Consider the following 7,852-nt stretch of genomic DNA (forward strand, 5'->3'; position numbering starts at 1 on the left):
TACCAACATTATTCGCTGACGGTTGTTACACCGAATGTTTTTTTCAGGATCAGTTGAGTAGCTACGGAGCGCGCTAGTCGGATTCGTAGACTTAGTTTAGATAGTTCTAATTTGATGAGATGGCCTGCGTGCCTTGATTTGTATTTGGATATTAATTATGCTTTGTTAGTTAGTTTAGCATGTGCATCTGGATTCTCCAGCTCAGGTGTGGCATATCACCCCAACTATCGTGTTTAGTTTATGCTCTGTTTGAGAATTAATAATAGATTTGCCTTTATTCTATAAGTTTTAAAAGTTTTTAAAATTAAGGGTGTTACACATACAAAGATGCACCTACGAGCTCAAGGGGAGAGGATCTGGATGGCGGTTCTTACTGAGTGGACTCATCCTTCCAAAGCTGGAGATACTCCAAAAGATCCTCCAGTCCTCAAACCAGAGACAGAATGGTCAGATGCTGAGATGACAACTGCAAGATACAACAATAAGGCGTTGGACATTATTTATTCTTTAATGCCGGAAAGTCAGTTTACTATTATTGCAGGCTGTGACTCCGCCAAAGACACATGGGAGACGCTGGAAACTCCCTACGAAGGAATTAAGTCAGTCAAGCAATCCAAACTACAAATGGTCCAAACTGATTTTGAAGATCTGAAAATGAAAGAAGATGAGTCGATAGTCGATAGTCGAGTTTCATGCACGTGTTCATGGACTTGCTAACCGTGCAATTGTCATAGTCGAACCGTTTGATCAATCTAAGCTTGTTAAGAAGAGTATGCGCTCTCTTCCTCCAAGATTCCAGATGAAGGTCACGACCATTCAAGAGCATAATGAATGGGAAAACAAATCTGTACATCAACTAATGGGAAGCTTGCAAACCTATGAGATGAAAATCCTAGCCAGTCATTCCACTAAGGAGAAAGCCCTAGCCTTCACTGCTGAAGCTATAGAAGCTGGATCTGATCTAGACGAGGTAAGTGATAATCCAGTGGTTTTTTTAACTAAATGATTTTCCAAGTTATTGAAGCAGGTGAAACAGAAGCAAAATGCTAGAAGTGGAAAATTTCAACCTCACAAAGCCTCGAGTTCAAATGCACCACGAAACAATCAGAAGTCCAGTTCATCCAATTTCCGTCCATCCTCGACGCGAAATTCTCAGTCCAAGGACAAAACTGTTAGAAAAGGTATTCATTGTTATGAATGCGAAGGTTTCGGCCATGTCCAAGCAGAATGTCCAACATACCTAAGACGTAAGAAGTCTATGGCGGCAACTCTGGCCTGGAGTGATGATGATGAACCTGAGATGGAAGGTCCTAGATCTGATCCAGAAGAAATTTTAGGAAATTTTGTGGCATTCACAGCGATCGCCACTTTAGATGAACCTGAAGATCATGAAGCTGACACCGATTCTGATATTGGCGAGTACTCATCTACTAAAGATCGCAATCTGCCCGTACCTTTCTTCGAAGAAGAATACAAAAAATTGTATGCCAGGTGGGAAACTCTTGTAAAAATTAATAGAACCTTGTCTAGTCAAATTAGCAATCTAGAAAATGTTAGGAAAGTGTACCAAAATCAGATTGCGGACAAGGATGAATGCATAAAAGATGGCCTCAAACGTGAAGAAGGTCTTAAACGAGAGCTAGAGATGCTCAAACGTCGCATCAAGATGATGGACAACTCATCTACTCTCGACCAAATATTGGATTCTAGTAGGTAAACTACTCCAAAATATGGTTTGGGATTTGCAGGTGGTAAGGACAAAGCCGTGACAGTGTTTGTAAAGGCTTCTGGCGCTGACCCAGCTCTAGGATCTGATCCAAAAACTCCAGAAACCAGCACTGCAAGGAAGCAACCCAGTAACATAAAATATCTAAAAACAAACTACAAATATTATAATCCTATTTGCCATTACTGTAGGGTTCGAGGACACACAAGACCGGAGTGTTTCTACTTTTACAAAGACCAAAGACGCGAGAAGTTCACCAACAAAAATGTCATGCCTTTTGTTAAGAAAATTTGGGTGAGAAAAAGTGATTTGTGTGTCATGTCTCATTCCATTCCACAAGTACAAACGGAGAAGAAAGGTGGTACTTTGACATCGGTTGCTCACGTCATATGACGGGAAATTCAGCCTACTTGAACAACATCAAAGAGAGTAAAGGAGAAGTTACCTTCGGAGATGGAGTTAAAGGAAATATCACGGGGATTGACACTCTAAATATTCCAAGGCTGCCCAAGCTACGTCAAGTTCTCTTGGTAAATGGTCTTCATGCAAATCTCATAAGCATAAGCCAACTATGTGATCAAGAGTGGAATGTGTGCTTCAATAAAGATAGTTGCAATGTCATGGACAACCAAAACCACTATGTCATGGAAGGTAAGCGATCTTTAGATAATTGCTACATTCTCACTAGTGATGTTCTCTGTTGCAGGTCCAGGGTCAAGGAATTGAATCCGAGTTTTGGCATCAAAAACTAGGTCATTTAAACTATCGCTCACTCGAAAAACTGATAAAGATTGATGGTGTTCGTGGACTACCAAAGATGAAAGTTGAACCAGCAGGTGTTTGCAGTTCTTGCCAAGCTGGGAAGCAAACAAGAGCATCTCACACTGCTCAAACTATCATTCAAACGACACATTTTCTGGGGCTGATCCACATGGATCTCAATGGACCTACCCGAACTGAAAGCATTGGAGGAAAGAGGTATATCCTAGTGTGTAGATGATTTTTCACCTTTTTCTTGGGTTACGTTTCTCAGGGAAAAGTCAAAAACCTTAGGAGCATTCAAGGCACTAGGTCTCAGGTTGCAAACAGAGAAAAATGAACCTATAATACGCATCAGAAGTGATCATGGATGTGAATTCGATAATCTGTGCGCAAGTTTGGGTATCACTCATGAGTATCTAGCACCCAAAACACCACAACAAAACGGAGTCGTGTGGAACGGAAAAATCGTACCGTTCAAGAGATGGCTAGAGTTCTCCTAAATGCAAAAACTCTACCCCAGAAGTTCTGGGCTGAAGTAGTAAACACTGCTTATCACATTATCAATCGAGTTTATCTTCGACTTGGAACGCACCAAACACCCATGAGATCTGGAAAGGTAAGAAACCGAATATTAAATACTTTCACATTTTTGGCTCACATTGTTTCATCTTGAAGGATCGGAATCCAACAGCAAAGTTTGAACCAAAAAGTGAGGAAGGAATTTTTCTTGACTATTCCCCAAATAGTCGTGCTTACCGGGTGTACAACAAAGTCACCAAATCCGTCATGGAGTCCATAAATGTAGTGGTTGACAATCAACCTGATGATATAATTGAAACACCTGTGTCTGGATCTACGTCAAACCCTGAATCAAATCATCCAGAATCTCCAGACACTGCTCCAGCCTCTCTGCCAGATCACAAATCCAGACTCTCTGCCAGACCAAGAACCTGGAGAGGTTGATGTGTCAACTCGAATTCAAAAAATCATCCAACTCAAAATATTATTGGTGATCCTACTTCCGGAGTTCGTACTAGGGGGAGAAAACGCAACTATCTTGAATTAGCTAGATATGCATGCTACACGTCCAAAATAGAACCAAAGAATGTGAAAGAAGCTCTATCCGATGAACATTGGATTAAAGCAATGCAGAAATAGTTGGAACAATTCAAGAGAAACAAGGTATGGAACTTAGTCCCAAAACCTAACGATGTTAACATTGTAGGCACAAAGTGGATTTTTTCGTAACAAAACCGACTAAACGGATAACATCGCTCGAAACAAGGCTAGATTAGTAGCTCAAGGCTACTCCCAAATCGAAGGAATTGACTATGATGAGACATTTTCTCCAGTTGCACGTCTAGAATCCATCCAACTTCTTCTATCCATTGCATGTGCCTCAAGGATAAAGCTACTCCAGATGGATGTGAAAACAACCTTCTTAAATGGATATCTATCCGAAGACATATACGTTGCACAACCAAAAGGCTTTGAAGACCCTCATCACCCGGATTATGTCTATAAACTGGACAAGGCACTATATGGTCTTAAACTAGCTCCAAGGGCCTAGTATGAAAGGTTGTCTCAGTATCTACTCCAGCATGGCTACAATCAATGGGGAGCAAACAAAACTCTATTTATCAAAAAGTCAGGTAAACATGTTACTATTGCTCAAGTATATGTTGATGACATCATTTTTTGGTTCCACACAAACAAGTGTGACGGATCAGCTTGTCAATGTTATGAAACAAGAATTCGAGATGAGTATGATTGGGAAGTTAACTTACTTCCTAGGTCTACAAGTTCATCAGACAAATGAGGGAATATTCATATCCCAAGAGAAGTATGCCAAAAATCTGATAAAACGCTTTGGATTAGAATAAGATGCACGATCTCCAATATCAACATCTACAAAATTGACTAAAGATGAGTCAGGAACTGGAGTTGACCCTACCCTATATAGGAGCATGATAGGGAGTCTTCTTAATTTAACTGCAAGTCATCCAGACATCATGCTTAATGTTGGTATGTGTGCCAGATTTCAAGCTGACCCTAAAGAGTTACATCTCCAAGCTGTCAAATGCATCACCAAGTATATAAAAGGTACACTAAACTTTGGTATATGTTTTTCGAATGACACAAGTTTAAGTCTTGTAGGATACAGTGATGCTGACTGGGCCGGTAATGCTGATGACCGAAAAAGTATATCAGGAGGATTTTTTTTATAGGCAAAAACCTGGTAGCGTGGCTATGTAAAAAACAAAACTCTATCTCTTTGAGCATAGCTGAAGCTGAGTACATATCTGCGGGAAGTTTCTGCAATCAGTTGCTATGGATGCGACAAATGATGAGTGACTATGGGATAAACCAAGAATGTATGACTTTGTACTGCAATAACACAAGTGCAATAAACATTTCCAAAAATCCGGTTCAACATTCACGAACAAAAAATATCGATATTAGGCGCCACTTTATCCGGAAATTGGTAGAGGACAAAGAGATTGGTTTAGAGTATATCTCAACTGACAAGAACCAAGCAGACTTATTCACAAAGTCGTGGACGATACCAAATTTGAAAGCCTACGGGCAGCCTTAGGGGTCTGCAAATTACCAAGTTAATGGCTTCCCTTCCTTCAAATAAAGGCAAGTAAATAAATTGTCCACTATTAAGTTTTTTTTTCTTTTAACGTTTTCTTTATGTTTTTTCAGCCCTAACCTAGTGCCAGGACCCAAGTCAGTTCCAAGGCGGTCATCTACTTGTTTTTTTCCCCGTAAAAACAAAACAAAAGAGACAAAAGATAACCTTCTCGTTTTTTATCCCCCTAAAATAAACCCTATTTTAAATCCTTCGCCCTTAAGAATAGGTCAATGTGTGTTGGAAAAATTTATCCTCAAAACCTTACCGCCCAATTCCGTCACATCACACTTCCTCTTCTCTGAAAAAATTCCTAAGCTTCAAATCAGTTACCATCACTTCGGCCTTTCCAATGCCGTCATCCTCGTCCTACTTCCAGCTCTCATCCATTGCCGCAGATCCAAACCAGATAAACCCCTTCCTCATCTACCTCTCTGATGATGAACACACCAACCTATACCGACAAATTCTCACAGGCTCAGCGCCTCTTCTTCCCGACGTTGAGGAACGAGTTCTAACTACTCTTGTTCAGAATCAGGATCTCATGGGCAATCTCACTCTAAATGAATCGAAGAATATCCTCACCATGGTTGCCCACGTGACCGCTGAACCCTAGCCAGTTGATGCTTCTGATGATGAGGAAACTATTGATGAAGTTCAACTTACGACAGACCTGGAGGCGAAGAAATCTAATGCTCTGGTAAAAGTTTCTTCCTACTTAGAATGCAATAGCTCACTGCCTGAGTCTAGGGTTCCTCAGTTCTTTGTTAGTTTGCCTGTAAATTTTGCTTATTCTTCTGTGAAACCCTCATATATGCCTTGTGTTGATGCTAACCCTCTAGCTACTGTTATTTACACTGGTCCCTTGCCAGGAACTTCAACGTCTAAGCCATCTCAACCAGCATCTCACCCTCCACCAGTTATCGTGTCCGACCCTGCTCTTGTTACTACCGGGTTCTCAATTAGGGATATTGTGTCTTGTTCAGGTGCTCCTATCACCTCCACCCAACAAGCAGTGCTCTCTGATCTAATTAAAAATCTCCCTAATCTACGCTTGTCCACCCAATCTGTTCCTATCATCACTGTCCCTTTCGTCAAAAAATGCAAAAAGGGTAAAGAAAAGGTTGTGTTTTAATCCCGTACTGTTCCCTCAAAACATAAAGCATCTGAGTCTAATGATGATGTTGTGATCATCTCTGAAATTAGGAAAAAAAAAAAATCTGCCCCCTCTATCTCTGTTCGGGTGACTAGATCTAGAACAGGTGTTTCTACTCCTGTTGCTCCTCCCATACAGAAACATGAGATGAGTTCGGTTTCTAAGCCCTCTAAGCCGAAAACCACTCCAAAGTCTAGCTCTGCCTCGAAATCTGTCTCTGTTCCAGGAGCACACTTTTTTTATGCCAAAAATTCCAAACGTAAGCCTTTCAAACCTGTCTTGCGTCTGTATCAGCTTCTGGATAGTTGGAATATCAACTTTGCACGCTCTATGTTGGTTGAGAAGAGTATAGATGTGGACAATCTCTTATACAGTGCAATGTCGTATCTCTTCTTCATGATCAAAACCTTCTTCAGACTGTTCGTGATGTGGGATCTTACTCTATATGGCGGACTCCAGAATTTTACACCAACTTGTCTCCTGACTTTATACTTGCCTCCTTTGAGCACTATCATCAAGTATTTGTGCGCTACAAGTGGTATGACTTCAGCCCCTATGTCATCAATAAGTACTTCAACAGATCCGCGATGGAAGAGGACTTTGATCCCAGTTTGGATGTTCTAGTTTCTGCTCTTACTCATGCTGAGATTACCTCTTGGCCAGCTACTGGTCTTCCCTCAAACTCTCTCACTATTGTCTACTCAGTTCTATTTCGATTGGTGTCAAGTAACTGGCTTCCAAGTGTCTCTCTGCATGTTGTCAACAAAAAGATGGCATTACTACTCTACAAAGTGAGGAACAAAATCAGCTTTGATCTGGGTATGCTCATCTACAATCACGTCATGACCTTTGCAAAAGGGAAGGAACCCAAAGTCCATTTGCCTTTTTTTTTTTTTTTTTTTTTTTCCCTATCTCATCTATGGTATTTTGAAGGCTCAGGGACTAACTCTATGAAAATGAGCATGAATACACTATTTCCAAAAAAAAATACACCATGGATTACAGACTACATCAAGGGTCCCACTATGACGATAGAGCCTCTCTGCTCTGTGACACTACTCATGCCTCAACTCCAGCCCAGACAGCTTCCGGTCTTCCTCTGCCAGGCATGACTCTACTGCTCCAGTTTCTACTCCATCCTGCCCTCCAGAGCTTGTGACTCTTCAAAAATAGGCTGATTACTACAAGTATGTCTCTATTTCTCTGAAGAGCAATATTGCCTCCTTACAAGCTGTAGTTGCTAAAACTGAAAACAAGTTCTCCTGCACTCTGAGGCAGATATCCAAGCTTGAAACGACATCTCATCTCACCTTTCTACTCATGAGGAACCCGAGGATGAAGACATGGGCACTCTGATCCGTCTCAGAGCTCCAGCCACTAGATGACATGATGGCCCCTTGGCATTAAGTGTGACAAAAAGGGAAAGTACGGTTGAAAGGGGGAGTTTGTATTAAGGGGGAGGTTTTTGGTTGGTTGGTTTTTGACTGCACATTTGAACTGATAATAAGTGTAATAACGTGATGTTTTTTTTTATGCTTGGTGGTAATGTGAAAATCTGATTCTTCTTGGCTCA

At 41.0% G+C, this 7,852-nt stretch overlaps 1 long non-coding RNA gene across 1 annotated transcript; it reads left to right on the forward strand.

Moving 5' to 3' along the window:
- The first annotated feature begins 5,467 nt into the window (after nt 1–5,467).
- On the forward strand, nt 5,468–7,852 carry LOC109192685. Its single transcript, XR_002056138.1, has 2 exons — nt 5,468–5,823; nt 5,996–7,852. It is a non-coding gene; the product is annotated as an uncharacterized LOC109192685 (long non-coding RNA).

The sequence above is a fragment of the Ipomoea nil genome, unplaced genomic scaffold, assembly GCF_001879475.1.
Source record: "Ipomoea nil cultivar Tokyo-kokei standard unplaced genomic scaffold, Asagao_1.1 scaffold1830, whole genome shotgun sequence".
Classification (NCBI taxonomy): Eukaryota; Viridiplantae; Streptophyta; class Magnoliopsida; order Solanales; family Convolvulaceae; genus Ipomoea; species Ipomoea nil.